The following is a 13,097-nucleotide window of genomic DNA, read 5'->3' as shown; positions in this document are numbered from 1 at the left end:
CTTCTCATTCTGCAATCCTATTGATGTTTCCAGATGAGGAATTGTGTGTGTGTTTCATCGAATTTCAAAATAATTCTGTTTTTCCATTGGTAATTTTCCAGTGTTTATTCAGTACTTTTTAAAAACCATCTTTCTTTCCAGAAAAAATAGTGAAGGCTTTGTCTTGAAGCAAAAAGAGGTCACTGCTAAATTCTGTTTTGGAAGAGCAGATCAAGTTAATTCTTTTATTATTGGTATGTTCGTACTTCTAGTTATACTTCTGCTCTTTAGCTGAGTTGCTTGTGGGATTTTTTTTTTCTGCTGATGCTGAAATATCTCAGACAGTTTGAAGGGTAAAATATGGAGATAAAATCTAACGGAGCATAAGCCTTTCGGTTTCTAGCCTTATTATTCACCACAACAACACAACAATTAATCCTTAAAAAAAAAAATCTATGTAGATCTCTATTTGGACTATTGGTATGTAAGGTTCACAAAGTGAAGGATGAGCTTATGGCATATGCAGAATCCACAAAACAATGGGCAAAAAGAAAAAAAGAAACAGGAAAAATGTTAACACACTATTCTGTGTCTTGTTTCCCCTCAAGATGGTATCTTGTGGACAAATCAATTAGGCTGAACTTTACCATGTGCGAAGGAGTTCATGTTACACAGAAGCAAGAACAGAAAAGCAAATAAAGGATTTTTTCCCCCAAGGGAGGAATAAACAGAGAGAGGGAAAGGGTGTGTGAGAGAAAGGATATAGGCACCTAAATTGCTTTCAGGATCATTTCCTCTGATACAATTTTAAGAATGACCTTATATGGTACTAAGGCAAGTTGGAATATTGATAGGCTCAAAGTAGTTTTGAGGGTTTTCTATTTTTGATCTTACCTTTTCTCTCCTTTTTTTGGTCAGCCATCTCTCCAGATAGTTCTTAATTTTAAGAAATGTGTGACTGAATCCAGAACTTTTTGCAAATTACATTACAGGTAGACAGTGATGGGTTGTAAATGATTTTGCTACCGGTTTGCACGTGCGCTTGTACACATGCGTGATGTTTCTGCACATGGGCAGAGCCTCCCGCCACCAGTGCTACCGGTTCTAAGAACCAGTCCAAACCGAGAGCAACCCATAGCTCAACTTACAATAATTCATTTAGTGAGAGTTTGAAGTTACAACAGCACTGAAAAAAGTGACTTATGACCATTTTTATAATTACAACCACTGCAGCATCCCCATGGTTATGTGATCAAAACTAGAATAGAATAGAATAGAATTCTTTATTGGCCATGTGTGATTGGACACACAAGGAATTTATCTTTGGTGCATATTAGTGCTAGTAGTGCTATTATGGGGCAGTGTTTTCATTAGCAAAAGCCATCTGGTTTTATCTTGAGATGAACTGTGAGACATTTTACACCAGGTGGGAAAAAAGAAGATCAGATATCAGAAAAATCCTGTCAATCTTAAAACTCTTGGATTTGAGGCAAGCACTGTGGAATGTATTTTATATCCTAAAGCAAAGGAAAAGAGGGGATTTGAGTAGGAAAAAAACAGCTAGCTAGAAATGACTGAAGTCCAATTTGGAGAGCATCATTTAATCTTATTCCTACATGTGACATTAGACTTTCACTATAGTGTCTTATAACACTGTTCAATTTAAAAGTGAGCATCTTTTTTTCAAGTAAATGGTTCAGTAATGAATATATGTGTGGATCGGGGCGGATTGCTCCTATCTCCTGCTACTGATATGCGGTGTGTGCAGCATGGGGATTCTGATGCACATGCATGTGTTATGCATGTGCGCATGTGCGCATCCCAGCATGATTTTGCTTCCACACATGTGCAGGAAGCAAAAATGCACCAAAATCTTGCAAGGAGATGCTCACGATTTCGGTGAATTTTTTGTTTCTGTGCATGTGTAGAAGCAAAAGACCACCAAACTCCCATGCGCAAGAGCATCCTCTCAGGAGAGTTTGCTTCTGCGCACGTGTAGGAAGCAAAAAATACAAAAGAAAAAAGAAAAGAAAAAAGATGGCGGCGCCTGAAGAACTGGCACCAAAGAGGTCACACGCAAATTGTGCAATGTGGCAGCCACTATTGGTGTGCAGTCACCTACTGCACTGGTAGCAATCCATCCCTGGATGGGGAGAATAAGTCCCATTTCTGTTCTTGGTCTCCATTCTCCCACCGGACTTTCCAAACTAGACACCCAATAGTGATGGTGTGGTAATCACTTCCATTAATTTTTATTTATTTTTATTTATTTATTCATTTGTCCAATACACAAATACATAGGAAGAAAAATAGACATGTAGTAATATATGTAAGGGTAAAGTGAACTTAGAGGAGAGGATATATGAAAGAAAGAAAATATATATGATAAGTGAGAGAAAGGAAAGACAATTGGACAGGGGACGAAAGGCATACCAGTGCACTTATGTACGCCCCGTACTGGCCTCTTAGGAACCTGGAGAGGTCAATCGTGGAGAGTCTAAGGGAGAAATGTTGGGGGTTAGGGGTTGACACAATTGAGTCCAGCAATGAGTTCCACGCTTTGATAACTCGATTGTTGAAGTCATATTTTTTACAGTCAAGTTTGGAGCGGTTCGTATTAAGTTTGAATCTGTTGCGTGCTCTTGTGTTGTTGCGGTTGAAGCTGAAGTAGCAGCATATGATCTTGTGGGCAATACTCAAATCGTGTTTTAGGCGCCATAGTTCTTGGCTTCCTAGGCCCAGGATTGTTAGTCTATTTTCGTAGGATATTCTGTTTCGAGTGGAGGAGTGAAGGGCTCTTCTGGTGAAATATCTTTGGACATTTTCAAGGGTGTTGATGTCTGAGATGTGGCATGGGTTCCAGACAGATGAGCAGTAGTCTAGGATGGGTCTGGCAAAAGTTTTGTAGGCTCTTGTGTGTAATGTGAGATTGCCTGAGAAGAAGCTGTGTAGGATCAGGTTAACAACTCTAGAAGCCTTTTTGGCGATATTGTTGCAGTGGGCTTTAGCACTTAGGTCATTCGATATTAGTATTCCAAGGTCTTTTACTGAGTGTGGGTTGGCAGTGAGAGATTGTTTATTCAGTTTGTATGTGTGGTTTGGATTCTTTTTGCCGATGTGGAGGGTAGAGCATTTGTTGGTTGATATTTGAAGTTGCCAGGTGTTAATTTCACTCAACACCCAACTTTATCAAGGGTCAGAAGTTAAGTATGTCTGGCTGTTCATACATGGATGGGTACCACAGAGAACTCTAGAGTTGGAAGCTAAGTGGGAAAATTGGGAAAATCATTCTGGCTATAGCAAACCACATTCACATTGTTGCCAAGCCTGGGTGGGTCCCTGTAATCACCAGAAGTTTGAATTTAATCCAGGCCTTGGCCTTGGCCTGATTCATCCAATATGTTTTCTCAAGAAGGCATGCTCTGTTTTCCTGGCAAACACCCACTTTATTTGTTAAATAATCTGCCTAATTAATGTTGCATGCTATTGGAAAAGAGAGAGCTTCTTAAGTATGATTCATCCTGATCAGCTACCAAATTGCATTTTTTTTCTTATTCCTCGGTCAAAGTGACCTTGTATATGTTTTTAAAATTAGTACTCAAATGTTCTGCTGAGAATTTGAATAGTGGATTGAACAAACAAACAATACTTATATTTTGTAGACATATGCCATAGCCTACATTATTATCTTCCAAGTCTCTTTTTCCTTGATTGCGCAGTTGCCACTAGAGTCAGGCATTTCTACAGTAAGCTTTAATAGATACAGTAATACCTCGTCTTACGAACTTAATTGGTTCCGGAAGGTGGTTCGTAAGGCGAAAAGTTCGTAAGATGAAACAATGTTTCCCATAGGAAACAATGTAAAAGTGATTAATGCGTGCAAGGGGAAAAAAATCGCAAAATGGCGCTCCGCTGGGTGCCGCCGCCTAGCTGTCACCTTTTAAAACAGCCAGGGGGCTTCTCGGCGTTCTCCTGAACCTGAACCCGAACTTTTCGGGTTCGGGTTCACAAGGCCAAGAAGCGCCGCCGCCCGGCTGTCACCTTCTGAAACAGCCGGGGGGCTTCTCGGCGGCCTCCAGAACCCGAACCCGAACTTTTGCCGAACCTCCGGGTTTGGCATTCGGGAGAATGCCGAGAAGCCCCCTGGTTGTTTCAGAAGGTGACAGCTGGGCGGCGGCGCTTCTCGGCGGCCTCCCGAACCCGAAAAGTTTGGGTTTGGGAGAATGCCAAGAAGCCCCCCAGCTGTTTTAAAAGGTGACAGCCAGGTGACGGCGCCCAGCGGAGCACCATTTTGCGATCTGCGGTGGGTTCATAAGCCGTAAAAAGTTCATAACAAGAGACAAAAAATTTCCGAACCCCAGGTTCGTATCTCGAGATGTTTGTATCACAAGGGGTTCGTATCACGAGGTACCACTGTACTTTAAATTCAGAAGTGGGTTCTGATTTATCTCACTGCTGGTTCGCTTCCTCCAGTACTGCATGGATGCGCATGCGGCTAGGCCACATGGCCATGCAGCCGCAGCCACATGCACAGAAGCATACGCACAGAAGCAAAAAAACAGCTTCTGCCCATGCTCAGAAGCAAAAACAAGATGGTGCCATAGGTGCCGCCTAGAGAGCTGGTTCAGGGGTGTGTCCAGCCAGCCATCATTGCCGGTTTGGCAACCAGCGGGAAATTTCCACTACTGTTTCTATAGAACCGGTCCAAACTGGCAGGAACCCACCTCTGTTTAAGTTACTTTAACTACTCTAGTATGCGATCCTAACTGAAATGGAGTGGTTGGTTGGCAGAGAGTTATAGGCGGGGCAGATTCCCATTGCTTGAAAGGTTATTAGTAACCTTTATAGTGAGCTTTGATCTCCCTCTTTTATTAGTCTTCAGTCTTCTTTCTTTTAGTTCCATGGTTAGCTCTTCTGCAGTCTCATTAATTTAAATTATATAGAAAACATGATTTTTGAATCCAAACTATATATGCTGGTATCTATATCTATTTTCACTGGTAAATTTTTCACTTACTCTCTTGAGCTTCTTAATCTTTGAGCTTCACTATGAAATTTCAAATTCCTAATGTACAATAAAAGTATTGAAATATAATATGAAATTCCGGTCAAAGTACATATCTTTTTAATGTCGCAGCCCCTTAATACAGTTCCTCATGTTGTGGTGATGCCCATCCATAAGTCTAGCTCCAATTCTCCCAACAGAGCTTTAAGCTGATTGGCAGGAAGGTCAGGGGGACACCCCCACTGTAAAAACCTTGATTGGTCAGATTGTAAAAATATGTTCCAAAGTGCCAGAATAGAAGCTTAGTTTCTAACATCATGGGAAATTTGTCTTTTCCCATGGTCTTAGGCAACCCTTGTGAAATGGTCGTTCGATCCCCAAAGGGGTCCCAACCCCCAGGTTGTGAACCACTGTGCTAGAAGAGACAGACTAGCTATAAAGATGAGTTCCTAGTGGTGAATAGGCCACTAAAGTGAGAAAGAGAGAAAGTGCACTTATAATCATTCATCATTATATCTTATAACTACAGTATGTACAGTATAGTTATAATTCAGATGTGGAAAAACTATTGGCTAACATTTGATTGAAGGAATTGAGGAGATAGAGGGTGCAGAGGTTGGAGAAGGAAGGGGGAGAGAAAGTTAAAGAAAGTATAAGGGGGAGGAGGAGAAGAAGGGAAAGGAAGGTTGAATGAATAGAAAATGAAAGTTCAGACTGGCAGATATTGATTGTAATGATTTTAGACCAATGTTTCTCAACCTTGGCGGTTTGAAGACCTGGGGAATTCTGGGAGTGGAAGTCCACACATCTTCAAACCGCCAAGGTTGAGAAACACTGTTTTAGACTGAAGTCAAAGCAAGACATTTTTGGTGATTTATTATTATGTTTGGTTCATATGGATGTAATCCATATAATCCATATAATCATTTGATGTATGGTGGAGATTCCCATTACCGCCACTACCACCGCTAATAATTTTCTTCATGTGCATCATGTTTTTGCTTCTGTGCATGCACAGAAAGCAAAATGTTGCAATGGGATGTGCACATGCATGAGGTTTTGACGGCTTTGCTTCCGCACATGCACAGAAGCCAAAAACCCCCAGCTGAAATCTCTCTTGCATGCGTGTCCCCTTGCAACATTTTCCTTCCTGGGCATGTGCAGAAGCAAAAACATGCTGGGACGCCCATGCACCCAGGAGAACAGAAGCTGCGTGCGCAGTGCAACTTTTGCTACTGGTGCGCCATCCTTATTCATACCAGTAGCAACCCAATACTGGCTATAGACATGAGGTTAGACTGGACAAAATTGGTGGTGTGTGTTTCCACGCTTATAATTCCCTCTTGCTCTTCCTGTTAATACAAACCACACAGACCTGGATGGGTCTGGCAGTGGAAGGGTATCAACCTTGACAGGCTGGGCTGACTGGCCTTGTTTTTGTACCAAGCAGCTGTAATTGAACCTGGAATTACAATTGTTAAATCATGCTGGTTGTTAACGGAGCTATCCTGCGACTGACTTGCTTTTATCATTTCTTTTTTGTGACAGACATTAAGCAAACATGGGGGTAATGAAGCAAACCCATTGTTCATAATGGGCTTTTTTTCTTTTGGCTGAAAGCCAGAAGTAAACACCAGTTTTCAGTACACAAAAAAAGTCATAAATCACAATAATGTGACTGAGGGATGCTACAACAGTCATAAATATAGGCTGATTACTGAGTAACCAAAATGTGATAGTATGATCCTGGGGGAGAGGGTTGTTGGAACTCTAAATCCAGGTTGTAAGTACCTTTTGGAGGAGGTTCATCATAACTTGGAATTGGTCTACCTGTATGGCATAATCTGTTCTGTTAGCCTCATAATTTGCTGTATAGCGCCTTAAATCCTTTATTTTTTTTAAGCCTTTGGATTTTTTTGATTCCCCTCACCTCACCTTCTTCCTTCGGTAGCAACTGTCCTCTTCCTCTTCTTCCTCCCACTCAAATTACGAGCTTTTATTTCTTTCCTAATGGGTTTGCACGCATTATTTGCTTTTACATTGATTCCTACGGGAAATATGCTTCTACTTACAAACTTTTCTACTTAAGAACCTGGTCACAGAATGAATTAGGTTCTTAAGTAGAGGTACCACTGTACTACCATATGCTTTAAATTTCTAAATCTTACAATGGATGGATTTCAAGACCTCTTCGACCCCAAAATCTCAACTTGATTTATATAGGGATGGGTGGGGATTCCCTGAAGTCAATTTTTGCCAGAGCTCTCCTAAATCGCTGCTGGTTTATAATTTTTTTTCTGATAAGATAAAACAAATATATAGGAACATCACCAGTGATGGGCTACCAAAATTTTTACTACCACACTGTGGCCGTGGCTTATGCATTTTGTTTCAACATCTTTCGGTGCAAATTGGGTGCTCTGGGGTGGAGCTCCAAATTTTGCTACCGGAACTGCTTTCCTGACTGTTCCCATAGGAGCCCATCACTGAACATCACCCAAAGGAAGTGGTGCGGTCACTCTCTGTGGAGGGGATGAATTGCTCTTCTCTGGGAAGTCTTTACATGGATTCCTGTGCTAAACTGGAAATTGACTTCAAAGGCCCAAGGCCCTCTTCCAATTCTATGAGAATTTTTAATTAATTAACATAAAAGGCTAGGCTTGCTTTTTGGTGGGCAGCCCCAAACGTGCCATTCAAGGACCAAATAGCAGGCTCTTCCACTTTGCTCTATTCTGTTTCGTTTGCCTCCCTTTTATCCTTCTCTGTCGTCAAAGAGAGTTGTTTAAAACACGCACGATTTTCAGCTAAGGGAGACCTTCAGCAAAATCCATAGATTGCAAAGCCTAGCCTTCTTCCATCCAGAAGAGTGTAGGGATCTGGGAGTGGTTGATATTAACTGTGATTTGGACTGACAATCTGGTAAGCATCTGACTAGGAACAAGATGACCCAGTACAACACTTCAGTGTTAATAAGAATTAAGCTGAGGTAAGGAAGCATGTCTGTACGGAGGAGGGACATTGCTCTTTATTATCCAGCCCGTCTTACACCAAAATTATTTGAGACCAAATTACAGAGTTGTGGCGCAGGCCTTATTTTGTTTCCGTTGCAAACAGAGATAACTGAATCCTTCCTCTGTTGTGCTGTCACAGAAGAATGTTTTGTGTCAGGGTGACCTGACCAACACTTGCTGTTTCCAGAGGCTTACTCAGTCATGCTGACAGCTCTGAATCAAAGAAAGACAAACTCTGTGAAGCTAATGTTGGCACGGAGCGCAGCAACCGCAGCAGCTGGGATTAGCCACCTTTCCCAAAGGCTAACTGGCAAGGCTATGCTTGCTTGGGATGATTACAAGCACAGGATTGACTTGCAAGGGGTAAATCGGAAGCTTCGCCTCTACAAGGTATAGTAGATCTTTGCTCTGTGCAAGACAAACCCGTTAGTGGTTTATCAGCTGCCACTAGTATTTTCAGATCTAGCAAAGAACAAAGTTATGAGGCCCAGCAGCAGACTAAATCAAGTTATGGTCATTACTATTAATCTTCACTAAACTGCCTGCAGGCCCTTTTTTTTTAGTGTGCATGTTCATTATTATGTAGCAATCTCTATTTAGAAGTTTTAAGCATGATCTCAGTTTGAGAAAGTAAATACAGTATTTGGAAGGAAAAGACTGAAGTCTGTCCAGCCCATTGAACTTTGCAAGGCATTCAGCTATCAGCAGGTTATAGGAAGTGTACTGGAAATTTTCTAGTGACCTACAAATGGATCGGGAGGTATTTTCCCCAATATTGACTTTAAAAGGACTAGAATAGTTCAAAATGCGCAGGCATTGTTATGCTGGCAGAAGAAGCAACATATTATTTGGTTCTCCAACAATTTATTTCAAAGATCTCTTATTAACAGTATTCATTTCACAATTACTCACAGAAACTTTAGTGTATCATTCTTGGCTATGTATTGTAAGAAAAAAACACAATATTTTAAGTCACAGGGCAGTCCATTTTACTGAAAAAGTTAAGTTTTTACTTAAAAAAAACCCTCAGCCTTTTCTTTCATTCTGTGATTTTGTGGTTTAGAACCAGTTAAAAACAGATGAAATATAATTATGGAATATTTTTTTCTCCAGAACCTCCCCACACATCTCTTTGTCTTTTGTTTTATATGCAGGTTGTCTGTATTAAATAATATTGAATTTGTCTGCAGACATGTTTTCCCCCACCCCACCCCCACCATTTAAAACTCTACTTTCAGGAGAAATTTGCACAGTTTATACCTCTGTGGTTCTGATCATTTATATTTTCAGTTAATAATTTATCTTTTTGCTTACAGGGCACAGTCCGATTTAATAATATGTCTCCCTTACAGAATTAAGTTTACTTTTCAGGCCCCTTCACATATATTATTTCTCAAAATTAAAGCCTCTTTGCTCTTTGGAACCACAGAATTACAATTCCCATGTAAAATGTGTGTTCATGGGAAATTGTGATAGGTAATTTCAAACTGATATTTTTATATTTTCCATGGGCTCTTTGAGTATATGTGTGAAAAATTCAACAGACAAGCTAATGCACTTAGGTCAAATTCATTTTATGTAGAAGATTATGTGCCAGTTGGTTCTTCAGCACACTTGTTCTGTGCTAAAAATATAAGTAATAAAGGCAGCCTACGAGTACAAATTAAGTTAATATCAGCATGTCTCTCATTTTGAATTATTTTTTGTTTGTATAAAAGATTAGTTAAATGTAAGGAGAAAAAGACCCCAAATCCCCTAAATGTGACAAAGTCTGTGATATACCAAATGAAACATCTTATGAATGTTACATTTTATTTATAACATCATATTTTAATAATTTTTATTTGATCGGGGTTTTTAAATTCTAAACAGTTCTGTTTGCCGCGACTACATTTAAATTTTGCTTCTCATAAGTACATTATGGTTCTAATCTAAATATTAACAGATAAGTAATTGTAAGTCAGTTTATTTTGCCCCAAGAATTTAGAAACTCAACAAGGTAATTAAAAATGCCTTCATTTGAAATTTCGGTATTTAAAACAATGTCATAGCTTATTGTAATTTTAAGTATTAATAACATATACTTTATGAATATAGCTGGCTAGCTTATATTGATAGGTTTTTTTGATGTCATCTTTTTCTAGTTAATGCAATATGTTACGCTATAACATGGTTTATTTGATCTATTACTTTGCATTTTATGTTAACCCAACTAATTGTGGCTTTATTAAACAAACCATACAGTAAACCACCATACTACTTAGTGTGAGATGTAAAATTTGTTTAATTGTAATGTCTCTTACTTGGTTTTAGCTGATTTGAGTTCAACAAAATTTACTCATGGATAAATAAATGTAGGATTATAATTCCCCCTTCCCATCCTGTTCAACCTTGTTTATGAATTGAAGACAATTCTGATGGGGCTCATTCTAAAATGGTTTGCACAATTATAATTACTATAGTGCGTTCCTGGGTATAAAGTACATACTTGCAATATTCCTGTAAGGCAGATCATTGGCATTCTCTCACTTTTTTAAAGTCAGTTTAAGAGATTCAGATTGAGAGGGACCTAAAACCCCTCCATCAGGGTTTACATAGACTGTGGGAAAGCAATATTTGAAGGCATGCTGAAGCCTGCATAAAGAAACCTGATAGCTCAGAGGTAAAATCACTATGCTTTTGTATCTTTTAGTGCAGAAAAGCACCATCATACAGGAGAAAGGAATTGGAAATGCTGCTTGAGAGATCACTAAACCTTGCATGTGTGATATTATTGATTGCTTTTTGACAGTATAGATCTAGAAAAATAACAGGGGTTTCTGTTGGAGAATGGTTCAAAAGTTCTCCCCAAAAGACTTGTATTTAAACTTAAATCCAAATTGCTGTTAAAGCTAAATTAAAGCTAAGTACACTTTGGTTGCATTAGATTCTATGGACAAACTTTGAACATGACACACTTTAAATTAACCTGGGTTTTTTTCCCAAAAGCAGGCTGGACACTTTTCAAAGTGATACTAAATCTTGTCAGGAGACAGTGATGTATTGTAAATGTCATTGAAAGAGTTAAATCCACCTCTTCTCCTGTGTATACAAATATGTGTTTTATAACTTCCTTAAGTCCTTCCTTTCCAGATGGTTCTCTGTCATGATTTTAGACAGCAGTGCTCATTTAGGGGTGATGGGAATTGTCCTCTGATACATCTGGAAAGGCACCAGTTTAGAAAGACTACTGATTAATATAGAGATGGATTAATCTTTTGCCCCAGAAGTGGAGTAACGACGCTGAGACAATAGCTGGAATTTAATAATGGGTCACTTTATTAAATTAGCATAAATTTAAATAACGTCAATTTAAATAATGTAACTCAAACATTATAACTGTAAACAAAGGACCTGCAGAGGCCAACAACTAATGGGGCGGAATTTACCTGTCAAAACATTCATAAGAAACTATTGGGCATAATTCCTTGCTGATCCAGGTGAAGATAGCCACCTTCACCTGGATCCGAGCCACGCCCATAAGCTTGTGGGAGGAGCTCACCCTCCAAACCCCAAGGGAAATTGGATAAGGTGAGTCCCATGGGCATCCCCTCTCCAATCCCCAAAGTTGCACCAACCTATAGTTCATGGGGAGAGTTGGCCCATCATCTTGAAAAGATGCCCAAAAGGAGAACGCGCAGTTGCTCCTACTGCCCATTTCCACCCCTAACCTGCCACGGAGTGGGGGTCAGATCTCAATCTTGGCCCCCCGACTCACCCCTCATCCTGCACCAGCTCCTGCAGGGACCTCTGCAGGTCCAAAGAGAAAATGGCATTCCCCTCCTAAAGTGAGAATGGCGTCAGCTCAGGAGGACCTGGGCCTATTGATCTGATCTAGGTGTCGCCCATTGCCTTGCTAAATTTTGTTTTCTGTAGAGTCACGGGCAGAAAGAAACCTGTTCTCTGCATGCCATAGCCGCTATCCCCATCCCATCTAAAGTCAACCCGACTGTCGTAACCAGTTTACAGCCGTACTACAGTTCTAGGGGATACTAGATAGCCTAATGCTATACAGGAGGTACAGTCCAAGCACATATGCTTGGGACACAGAGTTGGACACAGGTCCCAGGCTTGATAGCCACTGCCAAGCCCCCAGAACAGTCCTGGGTCATTGCCACCTTGGCAAGACCCATACATGGGAAAAAACAGACAAGACCTTCCGGTCTTCGGGACACAACCAGTCGCTTCCGGCCCCTGCCAAAACAGACAGTGCTGACTACTACGTCAGCAAACTGGGAGGCACCGAAGGTGATAACTGCCCCATACAGGGGTTAGAAGAAGCCCTCAATCGCAGCATCTCAGGCCAGCCGGAGGGACCCTGTCCACCTGCCCTGTACCGCTGCGATCCCAGCCCCATTCGGAACTTGATGGGGCTTCTCCCAGCCAGCAACCTAAACAGAAGGATAGGTTAGCTCATGTATGTGTGTGTGTGGGGGGGGCACCCTGGATGCACAGCCAGACTATTGCCCAACTTTGCCGAAGGTATTACAGCATAATAAAAACCCATGTTCAGCTGGAGCCCTTCAGGCCTGTACAGGGCCCCCCACCGGTTGGTGCCCAGGGCCTGTGAAGAGCCCAGCTAAGAAAACTAATGACCTTAATGGCTATTATTACCCCTTCCACAGTGTCAAAAACTCCTATTTAAAAGGAGGAAGGCTAAGAGCGACTTCCCCTCTCAGTATCAGTTCCGGATCCTTACGTAATGAAGCCAGGGAGTCCAGGTCTACAGTATGGCCAGATAAGTTCAGTTGTTGACCATTACTTATATTAATGACTGACCCGTTAAAGGCATCCAGCGCAGGTGCCGAAATGCCAAGGGAGGCAAAGCCCAGAAATGGTATATAAAAAACCTTTCAGTTCTGCTACTTCAGATCCCTATAAATGGGTGGGTGATCATCTGCTAAACCATGATGCCTCCCGCCCCCTACGTTAGCATTCGAACCCAAAGGATTGCAAGGGTGAAGGGAAATTAAACTTTATAGGATAGGCCAAGCCGTCTTTGTACCCGCCTAGTGTTAGCTAAAACCTCGATCAGTGTGGCAAGACCATCTATGGGAATACGT

The 13,097-nt window shown here is 40.9% G+C and overlaps 1 protein-coding gene across 1 annotated transcript in view; it reads left to right on the top strand.

Annotated features, from left to right (window-relative positions):
- Positions 1-8,330: 8,330 nt before the first annotated feature.
- Positions 8,331-13,097, top strand: part of GREB1 (growth regulating estrogen receptor binding 1) — a 93,932-nt gene continuing 89,165 nt past the window's right edge. The window contains exon 1 of the mRNA XM_070732891.1: positions 8,331-8,385. The gene's annotated coding sequence lies outside the window, so the exon portion shown is untranslated. The remainder of the gene's footprint in view (positions 8,386-13,097) is intronic.

This window comes from Erythrolamprus reginae, chromosome 1 (genome assembly GCF_031021105.1).
Source record: "Erythrolamprus reginae isolate rEryReg1 chromosome 1, rEryReg1.hap1, whole genome shotgun sequence".
In the NCBI taxonomy this organism is placed as follows: Eukaryota; Metazoa; Chordata; class Lepidosauria; order Squamata; family Dipsadidae; genus Erythrolamprus; species Erythrolamprus reginae.
Note: the sequence above shows the minus strand (reverse complement) of the source record. Positions and strands in the feature narration are given on the sequence as shown.